This window comes from Bos taurus, chromosome 15, assembly GCF_002263795.3.
Source record: "Bos taurus isolate L1 Dominette 01449 registration number 42190680 breed Hereford chromosome 15, ARS-UCD2.0, whole genome shotgun sequence".
NCBI lineage: Eukaryota > Metazoa > Chordata > Mammalia > Artiodactyla > Bovidae > Bos > Bos taurus.
The window spans coordinates 77,649,739-77,670,055 of NC_037342.1; the positions used below are offsets into that span (position 1 = coordinate 77,649,739).

The 20,317-nt window shown below is 47.1% G+C and overlaps 1 long non-coding RNA gene across 2 annotated transcripts; it reads left to right on the forward strand.

The window, feature by feature from the left end:
- The first annotated feature begins 10,704 nt into the window (after positions 1–10,704).
- LOC104974328 (uncharacterized) lies at positions 10,705–19,169 on the forward strand. Of its 2 annotated transcripts, XR_009490724.1 has the most exons (3): positions 10,705–16,950; positions 18,254–18,379; positions 18,879–19,169. It is a non-coding gene; the product is annotated as an uncharacterized lncRNA (long non-coding RNA). The 2 variants fall into 2 exon arrangements; XR_001501976.3 differs by lacking the exon at positions 10,705–16,950 and having other exon boundaries at positions 16,957–18,379.
- Positions 19,170–20,317: the final 1,148 nt, after the last annotated feature.

Below are 20,317 nucleotides of genomic sequence, written 5' to 3' on the forward strand. Positions count from 1 at the left end.
TTCTTTTTTTTGCCTTCTAGCTATTGTTTAAATAAATGCAGTATTTTTAAAGTGTTCTTTACAGATATAAACTTACTATATCTGAATTGGAATACCAGAATATATTATATGAAATTTGATTTGCTTATAAAGTATTGGGATGTTTAAATATATGAAAATCCTTAACAAAAAGGGACATCCTTTCCCTTCACTTTCTTTCTGCTCCTCCACTTTCTCCTTCCTCTAACCTTTCTTAAAATTCAGTTATTCTGCTTCCTTTCCTAGGTTTTTTTTTGCTTTTTTTTTTTTGGCTGCCTGGAGTATTGGATGTGGGATCTTAGTTCCCTGACCAGGGATAGAACCTGTGCCCTCTGCAGTGGACGTGGGGAGTCAGAACCACTGGACTGCCAGGGAAGTCTCATTTCCTGTTTTTCTTTTCTTTCTGGGGCTAGAGCTGAGAGCAGCCTCAGTGGATGGGCGGTTGACAGAAAACCGCCTCGATCCCTTTCTCTTCTGTTGTCTGTCTCGGTGCTAGGAGCGGGCTGCTGCTTTCGCTGCTCATTAGATTCAGGTGACACAGGGCAAGGCAGGACACTCCAATTGTAAAATCATGAGTTTTTGAGCTGGGACGTTCCTTCGAGATTGTCTGGTCCAGTCCCTTCATTTTATAAATAAGGAAATAAAAGCCCAGAGAAGGGAAGTGACGGCCAAAACCCAGGCCTCCTGACCCTCAGCCCTCTGCTTGTTCTGTAACTCACAGTGGACAGCTCACATATTTTTCCAGTTCTTTTTCTTAAAAACAAAAGTAATTAAAACTCAACTACATTAAACCAAACCAGACTTTTAAATTTTGTTTTTCTACTACTAAACCTTTTAGACAGAGCTCAGTAAAAAATTTTTGGTCTTGATACATGGGAAAAGAATTAAAGACATACTTTGTCTTTTGAATGAAGAATGACTCTGTTCTAGTAATGTTTTAAAATGTTGCATCATGTTTAAAATCCTTGTAAACAAAATGACTGAATATTGCCTGGCAATATTGTAATTTATTCAATATTTTATGACTTTGCTTTTTTAGGAAAACAGCCGGTGCCTGCATGTTGGTGGGAAGCTACTAACCAAAGTAATAGCAAGAGTTTTCATCTCATTTTCTAAGCTACTAACCAAAGCATACCAAGGCATTTTTCATATTAAACATTCATCCGATATGGAAAGCAATCTTTAACAAATGACATGCAAAATAACTAAATTTAGTGGAGTTTGCATAAGTGCATGTTTTTCCTAGCAATTAGACAATAGTGTACGCAGTGGTTAGATGCTACAGGTTTAGAGCAAAATCCTTGCTGACACCTAGAAGCTGTTTGAGCCTGGGCAAGTCAACTAACTTTTCTGAGTCTGTTCTTCAGCTTATAAAATGAAGTTCATAACAGTATTGACCTCAAAGAGTAGCTGTTAGGATTTAAAGAGAATGTATGTAAAGCTTATAGTATAGTACTTGACACATAGTAAGCATTCAATAAATCATTATTGTCATTTGCTTATTGCATATTACTATTATGAAATAATGTGAGCTTTGGAAATTAAGTGCTTATGCAAATGAAAATTATTTTAATGATTATATATTGATATTTTGAAAACAAACAATTTAACTACTAAAAGTACCTCAGCTTATTTACAAAATATTGAAAATAAAGAAAAGTGTGGGAAAAATTAAGATCACCCATAACGTCACCATTCAAACACAACCACTGACACATTTTTTTAGTCTATTTCTTCAATTTCTTTTTCTAGACATAAGTGTAGTTTTATCTTGTATATATAATTTTTAAAAAAGATTTTTTAATTAATGTAGTTTTGGCTGTGGTGGGTCTTTGTTGCTGTGCACTTTCTCTAGTGTGGTGAGTGGGGGCCGCTCTTCACTGCGGTGCGTGGGCTTCTCATTGTGGTGGCTTCTCGTTGCAGAGTACAGGCTCTAGGCATTCGGGCTTCAGTAGTGGTGGCGCATGGACCCAGTGGCTCCAGGGCGTTTGGATCGAACAGGTATCCCTTGTATTGTAAGACAGATTCTTAACCACTGGACACCAGGGAACCCTTCTATATATCATTTAAAAATTGGGTCTCAGTCAGGACTCCTCTAGTAGTATAGTGGTTAAGACTATGCCCTTCCAAGGCAGGGGGTGCCCATTTGATCCTTGCAGAGGGGAACTGGATTCCACCTGCCTTGCAATGGCCAAAAAAAAAAAAAATTTGGGTCTCAGTCTGTAACATTACTTCATTATCTTCATGTTGTTTGTTGGAAGAAATTTATAGGCCATTCAAAGTGAGCCCATGAGACTTCATGTAGATCCTTCTCCTGTTGAGAGTCCTTCCTTTCTTTCAATCTATCTTATCTTATAGTATTTATACGGATCTCTGTAATTTGTCTAATATTCTTTTTTGAGTTAGCAGAGTAGAAATCAATGACTCAATCCTGATTCCCCATTAGAAGCACCTGGAGAGTTTTCTAGAAACTTCTATAGTATAGTATGCAAGCAATACCCCAATATAATAAACATGTTTAGGGGTGGGGCTTGGTACTTTTCAAAAGAGCTCAAGTGATTGTTTATGCAGATAAACAAATAAATACACGATTATAATAATTTCTAATATATCATTATTGCATATCCTTCCTAAACGTATTGATTTTTTATTTTTAAAACTCAAAACTACCCCAAACTTTCGTGATGTTATTGCCAAAAATGCATAACCTGAATTTAATTGTTAGGAAACATTTGACAGAACCAGATAGAGGAATGTTCTACGAAATACCCAGCCTGTGGTCTTCAAAAATGTCAATGTCTTGAGAGAGGAAGAAAAATTTTGAAACTATTCCGGAGTAAATAAAACTATAGACAGCACAACCAAAGGTAAAATGGGATGCAAGGTTTTGTTCTGCTCTAAGGAAACTGTTGTGGAGAAGGCAATGGCACCCCGCTCCAGTGTTCTTGCCTGGAAAATCCCATGGATGGAGGAGCCTGGTAGGCTGCAGTCCATGGGGTCTCGAAGAGTCGGACACAACTGAGCGACTTCACTTTCACTTTTCACTTTCCTGCATTGGAGAAGGAAATGGCAAGCCACTCCAGTGTTCTTGCCTGGAGAATCCCAGGGACAGGGGAGCCTGGTGGGCTGCTGTCTATGGGATTGCACAGAGTCGGACACGACTGAAGCGACTTAGCAAGGATACTGTTGAGATAATGAGAAATCTGAACAAAGTCTGAAGATTTTATACTATCACATGATCATCAATAAAGTATTTAGGGATAAAAGGGCTTATCTTGTCTGTAGTTTAAGCTCAAATGATTCAGAAATAATATGTATGTATTACATATATGTGTGTGTGTACATGTGTGTGCGTGTGCAAAGAGAGAGAAAATAATAAGACCAATGTGATCAGTTGTAAATATCTGGGGAATCTGGGTGAAGACATAGTGTATTTCTTGTGTTATCCTTCCAACTTTTTTGTAACTCTGGTATTACCTTAAAATAGATACGTTTTGTTTAAACCCTAAAACTTTTACAAAATCCTAAAAATGGAAGAGAGTAGGGACAGAATTTAAAAATGCAAAGAAACCATTTTTTGTTGTTTTAAAAATAATCCACAGCTATAGGGAAAGAGATCTTCCTTAAGAAGAGGCAGTTGTCAGAATAAAGGCGAAGCGAAGGAGTTCTGGGCTTCTGTTTAAGCATCTGCTGATTTCAGGTTCCAGCAAGTATGCTGGCAGAGTACCTCCAATAGAGGGCGGTGCAACATTATGAAGAATAAATCACATACCACGGGTTTTGGACATTACTTCAAGTGGATTCTCAAGTGTTTCCAAATAGAGGCACCGAGAATCTTAGAGCTAAATCTATCTGCATCCCATTTTACAGATGCATAAACTGAGACTCAAAGAGGGGAAGAAACTTGCCCAAAGTCATAGCCACCAGTAGCCCAAGTGCCTTGCAAATAATAGCCACAGCTATGATTTATGGAAGGCTTACTCTCTGCCAGGCGTGGTAGCTAGTGAGCACTTCACATGCACTATTTATTCAGCCACACCTCCACCCCATCTCTTTCTTTTTTCCCTCCAGCTATGTAGCTGAGGCTCAGAGAAGTCAGTAACTTCCCTGACGGATGGCGCCACTGAAGGGCTGTGCTTGTAGCTAACGTGGCATATTCTGTGCTCCAGTTTTGCTGGTGTACCCACCCTACCCTTGAAGGGGTAGGAGAACTCATAGGGGAAGGAGAACACAGCCATCAGAAGAGGAATTGATCTCAGCTTCTACTGACAGATACACACACACACACACACGGAACCAGAGATCTAGTGAGGAAAGAGTCCTAGGACTGAAGAAAGCAGAAAAGGCAAAAAAGTAAAGAAATTTTAAAATTAAAAAAAAAAAAAAAGAAAGCAGAAAAGGAAGGTGCCATTGAAATAGTGGAGCGTCAGTGGCATGTGGGAATGAGTGGTTTTAGAGATGGTGAAGAGAAAGCAGAGAGTGGTGGCGGAGAGAAAATGAAGGGGATGCACACAGTCTTGCTGGGAAGGCGTGAGTCTAATATGTTGGCTCCTCCTGTCTCTGCTACCCTGCACGCTAAGTCGTTTCAGTGGTGTCCGACTCTTTGTGACCCCGTGGACTGTAGCCCTTTGGGCTCCTCTGTCCATGTGGATTCTCCAGGCAAGAATAATGGAGTGGGTTGCCATGCCCTCCTCAAGAGGATCTTCCGACCCAGGGATCGAACCAATCCTCATCTCTTATGTCTCCTGCATTGGCAGGCAGGTTCTTTACCACTAGTGCCACCTGGAGAGTCCAATGTCCCCTCTAATGAATCTGTCATTAGATGGGTTTAGATGGATGGTGTTAGTTCTACATCCAGAAACATCTGTGGTCCCGCAACTTCGCTCCATCTGCACTGGCTTGCCCTGGCTCAGGCTCCATCACCCCTCACCTTGACTTTTCAAAAGCCTCTGAGCTGGTCCCCTTGCTTCTTCTCTTGTACTATCCACAACTCACACGCCACACTACAGCCAGTCATGCAGCAATCACGTCACTCTCCTATGGACATCTTCTAGCAGCTTCCCATGCACTCAGAATAAAATCCAAAGGTCTCACCAGGCTCTACTTGAAAGGGCCCCTGCCTCCCTCTCTGACCTCATCTCCTGCTAACCTCCTCCTGGCCTCAGGTTACTTTAGCCATACTGGCCTTTGTTCCACCCTGAGCACACGTAAAGTTTGTTGCCACCCGTAGGGCCTTTGCACTTGTTCTCACTTTTGCCTGGAACAGTCTTCACAGGTCTCCACTTGGCTGTCCTTTTCTTCTCCCTCAGTCCAGTTCAGTTCAGTTCAGTCACTCAGTGTCCGACTCTTTGCAACCCCATGAATCGAAGCACGCCAGGCCTCCCTGTCCATCACCAACTCCTAGAGTTCACCCAAACTCGTGTCCATTGAGTCGGTGATGCCATCCAGCCATCTCATCCTCTGTCGTCCCCTTCTCCTCCTGCCCCCAATCCCACCCAGCATCAGGGTGTTTTCCAATGAGTCAACTCTTCACATCAGGTGGCCAAAGTATTGGAGTTTCAGCTTCAACATCAGTCCTTCCAATGAACACCCAGGACTGATCTCCTTTAGGATGGACTGGTTGGATCTCCTTGCAGTCCAAGGGACTCTCAAGAGTCTTCTCCAACACCACAGTTCAAAAGCATCAATTCTGCGCTCAGCTTTCTTCACAGTCCAACTCTCACATCCATACATGACCACTGGAAAAACCATAGCCTTGACTAGACAGATCTTGTTGTTAAAGTAATGTCTCTGCTTTTCAATATGCTACCTAGGTTGGTCATAACTTTCCTTCCAAGGAGTAAGCGTCTTTTAATTTCATGGCTGCAGTCACCATCTGCAGTGATTTTGGAGCCCCTCAAAATGAAGTCTGACACTGTTTCCCCATCTATGTCCCATGAAGTGATGAGACCAGATGCCATGATCTTTGTTTTCTGAATGTTGAGCTTTAAGCCAACTTTTTCACTCTCCTCTTTCACTTTCATCAAGAGGCTTTTGAGTTCCTCTTCACTTTCTGCCATAAGGGTGGTGTCATCTGCATATCTGAGGTTATTGATATTTCTCCTGGCAATCCTGATTCCAGCTTGTGCTTCTTCCAGCCCAGAGTTTCTCGTGATGTACTCTGCATAGAAGTTAAATAAGCAGGGTGACAATATACAGCCTTGACGAACTCCTTTTCCTATTTGGAGCCAGTCTGTTTTCCGTGTCCCTCAAGCCTTCCCTAAATGTGGCCCCACAGGGACCCCTTCCTGATGACAGGATGAAGGGGGTCCCACCGCCTATCACTGCATCCTGCCTTGTTGGCGCTATTATTATCAAAGCATCAGGAACATTATCCTTATCTGAAATAATCTTGTTAACTTGTTTACTTGTCTCTTGTCCCCTTTCCCCGTCTTTCTACGATGTATTCTTGTTCAGCACAGCAGCACCTAGAGTAGTGAGTACCAGACACATGTAGGAATGTAAAACATAGCTATTGAATGAATGAATGAGTTGAATTGGTTGAAGCAGAGAATTCTTGTGCAGTGAAGCAGGGTGGGGTGGAGAGGTCTGTTTGAAAGGGTCAGGATGAGATTGAGGAGCGTCTTGAGTGGTAGACTGACCCTTCTATGCGTGTGCTGTGAGTAGCGGGGAGGCACTGAAGGGTTTTGATTTCCTAAAAGCAGGGTTTACTCATGTAGTCTACAAGCAGCGTGTAAGATGGTCTACCCGGGGGGCCCTGCAGTGCAGCAGACGTAGGAGACACGGGTTCAATCCCTGGATTGCGAAGATCCCTTGGAGGAGGAAATGGCAACCCAGTATTCTTGCCCAGAAAATTCCAGGGACAGAGGAGCCTGGCGGGCTGCAATCCATGTAAGGTGGTTGGAGAGGAGAGCCTGGAGATGACTGAGTTAGGAGACTAGTGCAAACCCAGCCAATTATGGTCTTCTTTTTTTTTTTTAAAACTAAACGAATTGCCTTGACCATATAACACAAATAATTACCAGGACTCATTGTATAGAATTTACTGTGTGCTTTTGTTTGTCTCAGAAGACCCACCTGGAGCATCCCCCAGTGGTGTGAGGTCTGGAAGAAGACTGGAAATGGAATCAGATGGACAGACACATCAATTTCTTCTGATTCTGCAATTATGGATAGCATCATTTAAACGGTTAACAGTCAGGTCATAGGATTTAAGAATTTAAAAGTCTGAGCCCCAGAAAGGACCCAGTTCACATCTTGTCATTTTCACCTATAAGGAAAAATGAGCTTAGAGAAGGGAAGTGACTCGTTCAAGGCCAGGAGACCAGGAGAGCTTGCTTTGTCTTCCAGAGACCCGTCATGTCTACGCCAAGGTCCCTCACCTAGAATATGCAGATCAGATGAACAGGATGAAACGGATCCTGTGTGAGGGCTTTGCAAATTGTGAAGTGAGGGGCTCATGTGATATTTTAGTTTTGCTAAGTCACTTTGGTCATGTCTGACTCTTTGCGACCCTAGGGACTATAGCCCACCAGGCTCTTCTGTCCATGGGATTTTCTAGGCAAGAACACTGGAGTGGGTGTTATTATTATCTGGCCATGACTGCCAGCTTGACTTTAACTCAGGTTCAGATTCTTTCTCCCAGCACATCTTGCTTAGTGCCAGCTAGTGCAGGGTCTGTTCTCAGCAGTGGAGACCCTGCAGTGAACACAACGCTTGCAAGCCCTAATCCCCACAGTGCCTACTTTCCAGGCAACTGCCAGTGTGGGTGTGCTTGCTGTGTGGTGATCAATGCTGTGGAGAAGAGCAGAGCAGAAGGGGGAACGGCAAGTGGCCAGAGGTGGGAAGAGGGGCTAGAATTACACACAGAGGAGGAGGTCAAAGAGGGTCCCTCAGAGAAAGTGACCCAGATCCCGGACTGCACCCAGCACAGTGCGGGGGGGGGACTTTTAAAATTGAAATAAAAATTTTTTTGTGGAAAGAAGTATATTTGTTCTTGGGCAGCAGAGTCTCCAGGGAAAGGCTGACTTTGCTCAGGTCTGTGGCAATGGCCCTCTGACACTGGCCCGGGGCACGGGCTGCAGAAATGAAACCTTTGTCATCAGCATTCTTTTAGACCATCAGATGCAACTTTCTGCTTCCTTCTCACAAACCAAACCCAAGCAGAAACCTTCGGGGGTTAGCAGAAATGATTTGCATGAAGACATCCTCAAATCTTTAGGTAGTTCCGCAAGCAGGCAGGAGCCCACACTGCAGCGCTGTGTGTGCTCAGCAGCGCCTGACTCTTTGCAACCCCGTTGTGTCTGAAGTGCAGTGCTTGGCTCCCATCCACTCCTCCAGGCAGCCCTAGGAGGGAACGTTATCATTCCCATTTTGTAGATGAGGAAACTGAGGTTCGACACTTGCTGAGTGTCGGCATAGCTGAGAAAGGACAGGCCAGAGGTTTAAACACAGGCCAGCCTGGGTGTGTGCCCCGTGCTCTCTCTGCGAGGTCACAGCCCCTTCCCTGGACTGAGGGCTGCAGTGGTTTTGAAAGCAACTTCTGAAACCTTTCCCAGAAGCAATTCAGAAATGATATAGCCCAACCCCTTCATTTTGCAGATCAAACAAGTTAACAATACGAACGTGCGCCTAAGCACCTGGTAGCCATGAATGGATGTTGGTTTCCTGTCTTTGCAGATCAGAAACCAACAGTTTAGAGAAAAGAAGTTACTTCTCTGAGGTTTACAAGGCAGCTTAGTGGCAAAGCTCATAGACTAAGGCAGCCTTGGGACTTCTACATGTTTTCAATTCCCTCCGTGCCCCTTAAGGCCTTAGAGGCGAAACGGTGTAGTGTCAATGACAGAGAGAGAGGAAGAGCTGTCAGGACTGGAGAGCGGTGATCCTTTAAGACTTCTACTGAAATGATGCCTACAGAGGAATGGGTGGGGTGGGTGGAGGTCTGGGGCCAGTAACCGGGAGTAGCAGGGAGCTGGTGGGCTGATGCTCAAAGATAGCCATGCTTTCTCTTATGATGCATAGACTGGCACCTGTCACATTGGACCTGCTCTTCAAAGTGCTTTGCTTTGAGAGGCAGGGTGGTGGCGGGCACTGCCAGCTGACTGTGGGCTGGTTGTCTCGGTTCCACATTCTCATTCACGGGTTGAGCCTAAATAACAGTAATAGTTAATAGCTAACAGTTTCCCGGGTGGCTCAGATGGTAAAGAGTCTGCCTGCAATGCAGGAGACCCAGGTTCAACCCCGGGGTCAGGAAAACCCCCTAGAGAAGGGAATGGCAACCCACTCTGGTATTCTTGCCTGGGACACGGGGCCTCAAAGGCTGAACACCTGCACGACTGCTGCTGCTCTTACTTCAGACACCAAGCCTGACCTGTTCTTCCTCCAAAATAAATAGTTCTTGTAGCTCTACCCAGGTTATCCCCCATGCCAAGGATCTCCAAAGCTTTGGGGACTTCCCTGTAGCTCAGACAGTAAAGAATCTGCTTGTAATGCAGGAGACCAGGGTTCAATCAATGGGTCAAGAAGAGCCTCTGGAGAAGAGAATGGCAACCCACTCTAGTATTCTGCCTGGATAATTCCACGGATAGAAGAGCCTGGTGGGCTACAGTCCATGGGGTCACAAAGAGTCAGACACGACTGAGCGACCAACACTATGGCTGTAACAGTTAATGAGTCTGCGTCAGGGCTGGGGAGCTGGGGTGTATATGTGGGAGGGGGCTGGAGTGTACATGGGGGGAGCTGGGAGAAGGACCACTCACGTCTGGTCAGAGTGTGGGGGGTGGGTTAAAGCTTGGGGGAGGAGGCAGGCTTACGTGTCATTTTCCCCGCATCCAGTCAGGTCATTCGAGTTTTCTTCCTGGTTCACAGACGAGAAGGCAGAGGCTCAGGGAACGTCAAGGTCACATAGCCAGTGAAGGTCAGAACTCTAGTCTGTCTAAGCTCTGTTTCCCAGTTTTACACTGGGTATGTGAATGTGTATGTGTACAGAGGGGCTTAATTCCTTCTTCCACTTTAACAAGAAAATGCCACAGGGTTGGGGGGGGTGTTGGGTGGGGGGACTGGCCGGGGAGGGGAGGCTCCGTCTCCGTTACTAGGAGTAAATGCCCCGAACTTTGGGAGGAGTCTCTCTCTGGGAATTTCACCAGGATGGGGCTTTATACAAATGCGAGGCAAGTCCCCGCCCACTGTCCTCAGGGAGAAGGTGGGGTCGCCCCAGTCTCTACACAGATGGAGTGGAGAGTATTGAGTTCGCTTTCATGATGTGAATCTGTGTCTTTTTAACCACCCTTTACCCTGGAGAAGGAGTGAGGGGGAAAGTCTTCCCAGAGAGAGATCCCAACGGCGGGTTAGGTGCCTCTGTGGGAGGTCTTTGCAGGCTGAATAATGGGGACGAGGAAGCTGCCTCGACCCATGCGACTGGTTTGAGTCATCCAGTCATTCATTAATTCACTGAAGCTCTGCTCGGCTTTGGGAATTTACTGGTGAGTTGCCCTCAGCTGAACTCTGGGAGAGTTAAAAGGGCAGCAAAGCAGCTCAAAATAGGATAGCTAAGATTGGAACTGGCGGGGACTTCCCCGGTGGTCCGCTGGTGAAGAACCCACCTGCCAAATAGAGACTCAGACCTAAAGGACAGACCTCTGGACACAGCGGGGGCAGGAGAGGGTGGGAGGGACTGAGAGAGCAGCACGGAAATGTGTGCATTTCCATAATGTGTACATGTCCGTAGGTACAGTGGACGGCTAAGGGGACCTTGCTGTGTAATACAGGGAGCTCAACAGCCCGGTGCTCTGTGACAACCGAGAGGTGTGGGAAGGGATGGGAGGTGGGAGGGAGCGTCCAGAGGGAGGGGACACATGTACACCTGTGGCTGATTCATGTTGATGGTTGATGGCAGAAACCAATACAACATTGTAAAGCCATTATCCTCTGATCAAAAACAAAACAAAAAAGGATCCACCTGCCAATGCAAGGGATGCTAGTTCTGTTCCCAGGTCGGGGAAGATCCCACCCCACGTGCCTCAGAACCTCTAAGCCTGTGCGCTGCAACTAGGGAGCCCAAACTCTCGAGCCCCCGAGCTGCCGCTCCTGAAGCCTGAGTGCCCTAGGGCCCCCTGGCCGGCAGCAAGAAAAACCACCTTGAGGAGAGGCCCACACACCACACTAGAGGGTAGTCCTCACTCACAGCAACCAGAGAAGAGCCTGCATGCAGCACGGAAGAGCCTGTGCAGCCAAAGAGAAATAAATAAATACAGTTTAAAAAAGAAAAAGATCGGAGCTGACGGTTAGACTTGTGCAGCCCACCTGGAGTCTTGACGTCAGGGAGGTGGGAGAAGGAGGTGCTCTGGGTCATGTCAATATTTGGAGAGTTTGAGATCAGGATGATCTAGTGGGTGATGAGATAAATTTCCAGTTAGAGTCTGGAATCAGGGAAATGCAGTTTAGACATGTGTTTGGTTGTTAGTTGCTCAGTCGTGTCTGACTCTTTGTGACCCCGTGAACTGTAGCCTTGCCAGGCTCCTCTGTCCATGGGATTTCGCAGGCAAAACTACTGGAGTGGATTGCCATTTCCTTCTCCAGGGGATCTTCGTGTTTGGTTAGTAGAGGCTATTTTAAAATTTGAATTTAAATGCCTTTAGGTGAGGATCCCATTCCCAGCTTCCGGGGTTCTCACCACTCCTTATTGGCCACATCAGATTTATGTATTTACATGACCGGCTATCTGCCCAGCCCTGTGGCTAACAGAATTTTCCACCCGAACAGTGGATGTCTCTAAGTTCTGAGAGTCTATTAATTCAAGTAGAAACAAACCAAAGGCAGATTTGCAGAATTTAGTATAGTTTTAAACTCTGAGCTTTTCTCTCATTCTCATCAGAATGAGAATAATGCCAGTCTTTACGGGTGATCTTCATTGATGACAATGATAGTTGGTGATAAATAATAGTGAATAAGTTGGCATCTATTTCCACTCGTTCCACATGTTTATTGAGAGCTGCTCTGTGTTAGCACTTTTCTAGGTCTCGGGAATACAGCAGCGAAGAAAACAGACAAAAATGGAACTTGAATCCCAGTGTGGGTGGAGGGAGACAGACAATAGAGAAGATACATCATTGTATTAGATGGCGATAAGCACCATGGAGAAAAGTTGGGAAAGAAGGTAAGAAGTATTGGAAGAGGACGGGTTAGATGGGGTGGCCATTGTGGGCTGCACTGAGAAAATGAATATTTAGTGAAGATCTTGATTTAGTGTGGGAGCTGCCTTTGGAGCGAAGACCTAGGCAGGAAAAAGCAAGGGCAGAGGGTTAGAGGCGCCCCGTGGGCACACCATGCCCAGCTCTGAGTCACTTCTCTTCCGTGAGGGAGGTGCTGTCATTGTTCCCACTTGCAGATGGGCAGACTGTGGCGGGAGAGCCTAAGAAAGCTCCTGTGGGTTCATAAGAGGTAGAACCAGGCTTCTAACCCAAGCGGCCTAACTCGAGATCTTGTGCCTGTAAATGCTAAGCTGAAGAAATTAGACCCAGGTATGGAGGATTTACACCTCCAGCTATAAGCAGCCTTCCCAGCCCTGGAGGAAAACCCTGGGTGTGGTGGGAGGGGAGCGAGTGACTCGGGCCTTGGCTGGCTTCCTGCTGAGTCACTGCCGATGGGCTGTGAAGGGAGGCGAGGGGCACTCAGGCCTCCCCTCCTCACACTGGTCGGTTCCTGCCTTCCCGGGGAGACCCTCCTGGCAGCACGCCTGAACCACACATCGTCAGTGGGCAAATCCGTCTGACTTTCCTAAGAGCTCTGCTGCAGACTCGTGGGCTCCATTTGCCGGTGTGGCCCCGTGGCCAGCGAGAGGGATGGGCCCTGGAGGTTGACCCTCGGCCCAGCCCAGCCCAGCACCCTCCAGCACGTCCCGGATGGACGCGTTCTGCCTCTCGTCAGACCGGCTGGCTGTCATCTTCAAGAACAGCTGTGTGCTTGCCCCACCGCTACAGACAGCCAGATGCAGAGGGCAGCCACCCACACTGCCCTGGGCCTCGCGAGGCTCACCCTCTTGACATATTCATGCAGGCAGACGGCAAGGAAGGAACCCATAAGTACTGTAAGGTGTATATCAAGTTTGTCAAGATTTCAAAACAGGGACTGACAAATAATAGTAGCTAGCACGGACTGAGCACTGGTAGGTTCGAAACGCTTACCATAGTTTATCTCATCTTCATAGTTCCCTCACCACCTAGCAAGGGAGGTGCTTCCTGTTTTATAGAAAAGAGCCTCAGCGAGGCCTTACCCAAGAAAGGGCCAGGAGGACAGTGGGAATGGAATCCTGGCGTCAGGAAAATACAGGCAGGGGCTTGGTTCCCCGGAGAGCCACAGGTTAAGACTCTGTGTTTCCACTTCAAGGGGCATGGGTTCAGTCCCTGGTTGGGGAACTAAAGACCCCACATGCTACGTGGCACAGCCAAAACCAAAGGACAGAGGAGGACAGTGACAGATGAAGCTGGACAGGACCAATGGGACCAGGGGCTTGAGATCGTGGTGACAGGGAACCACCGAAGATTTTCCACGGCGTTTCTCCTTGGTGCCCCAGAGGTGTTGCATCCTTGTTGCTTTAGTTTAGGGTGACCTTGGAGCTCAGATAATGGAGACTGAACACAGTGGGAAGAACTCAGACTGCCTGTGGGGTGACATCCCTCCCTGGCTCCTTGTTCACCAAGCATCCTCTGTATCTGCTGAACTTCTACAGAATCTCCTTAGGTAAGAATTGTAGGGCTTCCCCGATGGCTCAGTGATAAAGAATCCAAATTGCCAAAGCAGGAGACGCAGGTCCCATCTCTGGTTGGGGAGGATTCCACATGCTGCAGAGCACCTAAGCCCGTGTACCACAACTACTCATCCTGTGCTCCAGAGCCCAGGAACCGCAACTACTGAGCCCACCCGCCACAGGTGCTGAAGCCCACATGTCCCAGGGCCACTGCAATGAGAAGCCTGTGTACTGTGACGAGAGAGTAACCCCCATTTGCAGCAACTAGAGAAAAGCCCATGTAACAAAGAAGACCCAGCAGAGCCAAAAATAAATAGGTAAAAAAAATTTTTTTAAAGAAAAAAGGTGTTGCATTATCTTAAAAAAAAAAAAAAAAAAGAATTGTGTGTTCCAGGAATGTGCTGTGCTGTCCACAGCTGGCTGATCCTCTCCACCCTGGCCATGCCCACCTCCCCTGATTCACCTCTTCTCGTGGCCTTCATCTCCTTCCTCCCCAATTCTGATGTACACTGAAGTTGTTTCTGTTTAGCTAGCATTTCCACCGCTTTTTGCTAAACTTCTCCTCTCTGTGCATCTTATGAGATCTATTCAGGTTGGCTCACAACACCTTGGAGAAGGCAGTGGCACCCCACTCCAGTACTCTTGCCTGGAGAATCCCATGGACGGAGGAGTCTGGTAGGCTGCAGTCCATGTGGTCGCTAAGAGTCAGACACGACTGAGCAACTTCACTGTCACTTTTCACTTTCATGCATTGCAGAAGGAAATGGCAACCCACTCCAGTGTTCTTGCCTGGAGAATCCCAGGGACAGGGGAGCCTGGTGGGCTGCCGTCTATGGGGTCTCACAGAGTCAGACACGACTGACTCGACTTAGCAGCAGTAGCACAACACCTCCTTGCAGTGGACATCATTGGGTTACCTACCCAGTCTAGTCTCCTTCCTGCCTGGCTTAAGAAACCCCAGTTTTCTTCTGGGTGACCACGTGGTCAGCCCCAGGCCATGGGTCTAAACCAAAGACAGCACCGTTTCCCACTTTCCCAGACTCCCTTGCAGCTAGGGTATCCGTGTGACACAGCTATTGACAATAAGACCTGCAGGGAAGTCTGCTCCGAGGCTTCTGAGAAAGTTTCTGGTTTTTTGACAAAGGGAAACGGGCCCTGCCCCAGGGCTCCTGGGGGCAGCCTTTCCCACTGCCCTCAACGTAAATACAGTCATGATGGCTGGAGAGCCCTGCAAGCTGGGGGAGCATGTCAGGTGAGGGTTGACAGCAGCCATTGTCTGGAGAAAGCCTGCCTTCCAAGGTGAGTGCGCCTCAAACATACAGAGAAGAGCAACAGAGCGGCAAGGAAGAGGAAGAAAAGTCAAAGTCTCTTTTTTTGAATGTCTTGATTCACACCTGAAACCAGCACCACTCCTGGAATTCCAAGTTATGTGAACAATACATGCCCTTCTTTGTTTCTTATGTGTGTTGAGATGGGTTTCTATTATTTGTAACCAAAGGCCCAGGTCTTCCATCTTGATAGCACATATTTAACAGGTCTCCCAACCTTCCTCTTTCTGCAACACCTGCGACCTCGATGGGCTGTTAGGATGTGAATAAGGGCTCCAGTCACATGTCATTCTCCTGCCCACCCTCAACCTGAGCACCCCTCCCCATCACACACACACACACACACACACACACACCTCTATCTCTACCCTCTTGGTCAAAACTGGCCCAAAGGAATGAAGAATGGGGAAACCCAGGGTGTCACCACATACCATTCTGAGCTCCACAGTGTGCCCAGAATGCACTATTTTGTAATGCCTTTGTTTGAGAAACACTGGAGTTAAGAAATGGGTGTGAGAGAAAAGTGGTCTGGGTGGGGTGCACGGGGTCTGTGTGATCCGGGAGGGACCTTTGAGAATGTGCGTCTCTTGTCTCACTCATTTGTTATTCAGAAAACACATTAGTGTATATATATACACGCATATGGAGAAGGCAATGGCACCCACTCCAGTGCTCTTGCCTGGAAGATCGCATCGATGGAGGAGCCTGGTAGGCTGCAGTCCATGGGGTCGCTGGGAGTCGGGCATGACTGAGCGACTTTACTTTCACTTTTCACTTTCATGCACTGGAGAAGGAAATGGCAACCCACTCCAGTACTCTTGCCTGGAAAATCCCACGGATGGAGGAGCCTGGTAGGCTGCAGTCCATGGGGTCGCTGAGGTTCGGACACAACTGAGCGACTTCCCTTTCATTTTTCACTTTCCTGCATTGGAGAAGGAAATGGCAACCCACTCCAGTGTTCTTGCCTGGAGAATCCCAGGGACGGGGGAGCCTGGTGGGCTGCCGTCTCTGGGGTCGCACAGAGTCGGACACGACTGAAGTGACTTAGCAGCATACACACATATATTTTGCTACACCTCATTTGGCTTGTGAGGTCTTAGTTCCTCAATCAGGGATTGAACCTCAGCAGTGACAGCGCTGAGTCCTAAGCTCTGGACGACCAGGGAATTCCCTGTGCTGTGCTAAGTCCCTTCATGTCTGACTCTTGAGACCCTGTGGACTGTAGCCCACTGGGTTCCTCTGTCCATGAGCTTCTCTAGGCAGGGATACTGGAGTGGACTGCCATGCCCTCCTCCAGGGGATCTTCCTGACCCAGGGATTGAACCCGAGTCTCTTATGTCTCCTGCACTGGCAGATGGGTTCTTCACCACTAGAGGCACCTGGGAAGCCCGTGGAAGTCCCTACGACAGTATTATTAACTGCAGTCAACATGCTGCACGTTACCTGCTGTGACATTTATTTTCAGAGTGGAAGTTTGTGCCTTTTGGTCTTCTTTCCCCATTTTTGCCCACCCTGCCCCCGACTCCCACGCCCACCCCCCACCTCTGACACCACGCATCTGTTCTCCACACAACACGTTTTTCTTTTGAGCACCCATTTCGTGCCAGAGTCTAAAACCTTCCCTGCTTTCTCTCCGTGGATGAGGAAATGTGAGGTACCCTGTATGAAAGCTGCAAAAGAAAGAAACCAGCTGGTGAGTCTCCACCTTCTCTCCTTCTCAAAACGGAAACGACCTTAAAATGAAACAGACGAAATCCAGATTGGCAAGAGAGCCTTACTATTGAGAGGGATCTGAGATACTAACACAAGGCGTCACGCTGGGAGTGGGAACCTCCTTTCCTGGAAACCTTCAGGATAAAGGTCTGAATCGCTGACTCACTCTTGCTAGGCACGTCCGTGGGGTAACGCAGAGAGCAAGGGCTTCTGAGTGAAGAAACTTGGGTTGGAATCCTGATTCCTTTCTTGAAAAGGGTGGATTTTGACAAATTGCTAAACCTCTGAAGCTCAGTGTTCTCTGAGTTATTGGGAGCATTTTATGAAGATAATAAGTAATTTAAAAAATTGTCTGTGCTGTTCTTAGTTGTGGCACGTGAGATCTTTTGTTGCGGCATGCAGGATCTAGTTCCCTGACCAGGGATCGAACCCGGGCCCCCGCCTTGGGAGTCTCAGCCACTGGACTACTAGGGGAATCCCTATGGAATGTTTTTTTGAGGGCTGACTATATTCTGGCTCCGATCCAAGTGCTGTATGTGTCTTAACTCATTAAACCTTTACAACAAATGAAGAAATTGAGGCTTAGGAAGGTCAGATGCCTTGCCAGTCAGTTGTAAAGCCTGGCTTTGAACTCAGGGAGCCTGGCTCCAAAACTTGTGCATGTAACCAGGTCATTTACTGCCACTCTTCTTGGTAAAATGGAGATGACTCCTTTGTTTCAATCACTAGAAAGGATAAGAAAGTGGTAAGATGCAAGGGCTCTGGAGCCACACTGCTCTGGGGGTTCAAATCCCAGGTTTAGAATCTGCCTGCCAATGCAGGAGACATAAGAGACGTGGGTTCGATCCCTGGATGGGGAAGATCCCCTGGAGGAGGGCATGGCAACCCACTTCTGTGTTCTCGCCTGGGAGATCCTATGGACACAGGAGTGTGGTGGGTTATAGTCCATGGGGTCACAAAGACTGAAGCAACAACAGCTGCAGTTACGAGCAAATCGCTTCACTTCTCTATCCCTGCCTTGATTTCCTCATCTGTGAAATGGAGCTGAAAGTAACACTCTCTGGCCTTTTGTGAGAACTGAGGGAGTTAACCCAATGAACTCTCTTTTTAATTTATTTTTATTTATTTGGCTGTACCAGTTCTCCATTTGCGGCACTCGGGATCTCTCGCTGCGACATGTGAACTCTGAGATGCCGCCTGTGGGATCTAATTCCTCGAGCAGGAATTGAACCCGGCTCCCCTGCAGGGCGAGCACAGAGTCTTAACCACGGGCCCACCAGGAAGTGTCAAAACAATAGACTTGCATCATACCTGCTGCCGGGTGAACACTCAGTACCTGCTGCCTAGTGCTGTGTTTCAAGTCTCTCTGTTTCCTCAGGGAGGCCCCGCTGTCCACCCCCACCCAATGTGAATTATGTCCCCACCTCTGAGCATCCTGCTTCTTTCCCAGACAGCACTTAGGATGACTTGCGATCATGTATAATAGTAGCCACTTCACCGTGTTGTTATGAAGATTAAAGGAGATGATGTGAGGAAAGCACGGAGCTTCGTGGCACATGTTTGGCTCTTGGCAAGGGTAAGCTGCTATATTATTATCACCAGCTATTTACACTGGATGCCTTCCTTGGTTGAAAACACTGATTAGTGACGTACTGACAATTTCACCAAATCTAAGCGTTATTCACTCAGCTGCGTCCGACTCTTTGCGACTCCGTGGACTGTAGCCCGCCAGGCTCCTCTGTCCATGGAATTCTCCAGGCCAGAATACTGGAGTGGGTTGCCATTTTCTACTCCAGGGGTTCTTCCTGACCTAGGGATCAAACCCAGGTCTTCTTCATTGCAGGCAGGTTCTTTACCATCTGAGCCAAAGCACCCATCAATTATAACCCACACCATTACTAATGGATTTCTAAGAAATACAAAATCATGGCATAAAGCTTTCTTATCACTTAGAATTTCCATTTCGTGCATATCGAAAGAGCTCTTTTAAGTCTTATTTAGACACAGATTTTTATTGTATATCAATCTGCTCTGTTTCCCTGCTTTTTAAAAAACACAATAACTTTTCATTTCAGTGCCAAATCAGCATGAAGTCTTTTTGAAGACGTTGTCAGCAGAGATTAAACCAACGCCTGTGGTGCTGACGCTGCCCAAAGCTTAAGGACAAGGATGACAAGATGCGGAACCGTGACCAAGTTCGTGCACACGCACTACATCACCGCCATCTCCCGGCTGCTTGCGATTTGAGATGCCGCCCGTTACTACACACTTGGTAACGGCCTTATTTCGGAGACGTTAAAATTATGTTGAAAAAGGTGTCGTAAGTTTGATGGAGTACAATATGAAAATTTGAATGTCCTCCCTAACAGTTGTGTTGTTTCTTATTTGGTGTTTCAAAAGCCACCGTGGTTTAAGTCAAACCTATGTAGGTTTTCCCTCTAAGTAACGGCTTCATCTTTAGCACTGAGCTTTTTTTAAAAAAAGTTTTATGTATTTATTTGGTGGTGCTGGGTGTTAGTTGCGGCATGCAGGATCTTCAGTCGCAACTTGCTAACTCCTAGTTGCAGCATGTGGGATCTAGTTCCCTGACCAGGGATCGAACCTGGGCCCCCTGCATTGGGAATGCAGAATCTTAGCCACTGGACTGCCCAGGGAAGTCCCCTAGCCTTGAGTTTTGATTCACGCAATGCTAGCTGCTGTAAAAGATAAACCCGAAAACCACATTGGTTAACACTCTAAAGCTTGATATCTTGCATGTATAAAGTCCAAATCAGATGTTCCTCGTTGGCGGCAAGGACTTCATGTCGTCATTCAGGGATCCAGATACATAGATTTTGCCAGTTCCAAGAGATCAAGGCTGCCCTGGGGCTGGAAACATAGAAGGTTTTATGGGCTGAACCTGGAGGAGGCAGGCACAGAATACTTCACATTCCACTGTCAGATCTTGATCATATGGCTGCACCTACGGGAGCCTGGGAAATGTTCTGTGGCTGTGTCACCAGGAAGAAGGGGAACTGAGTTTGGTAATCAGATGCCAGTATCTGCTCTGGGCTTTGTAGGAAGTTCAAGTCCTGTGACGGCCATGCTGTGTAAGTTAATTCATTTCACCCTCACAGCAAACCCCCCAAATGGTTACTATCTTCATTCTACAGGTAAAGAAGCTGAGGCTTGGGATTTCCTTGGCAGTCCAGTGGTTAAGACTCCATGTTTCCAATGCAGGGGTTCGGGTTCAATTCCTAGTCAGGGAACTAAGATCTGACATGCTGTGCAGTGCAGCCAAAAAGTAAAAAGAAAAAAAGAAAAAGAAACTGAGGTTCAAAGAGATAATTTGCCCAAGGCCACATTATTCCATAGTTAGGGAGCAAGTATTGAGGCATTTCTACTTATGTTCTTCCATTAAACCTGCCTCCCTCTTTGAACTATCCAAGAATGGTGAGGGAGAGCGTGTCAATAGTTCTTCTCAGATGGAGCTGATTCACATACAGGGTATAGTTTGTTTTTTTTTTTCTGAGGC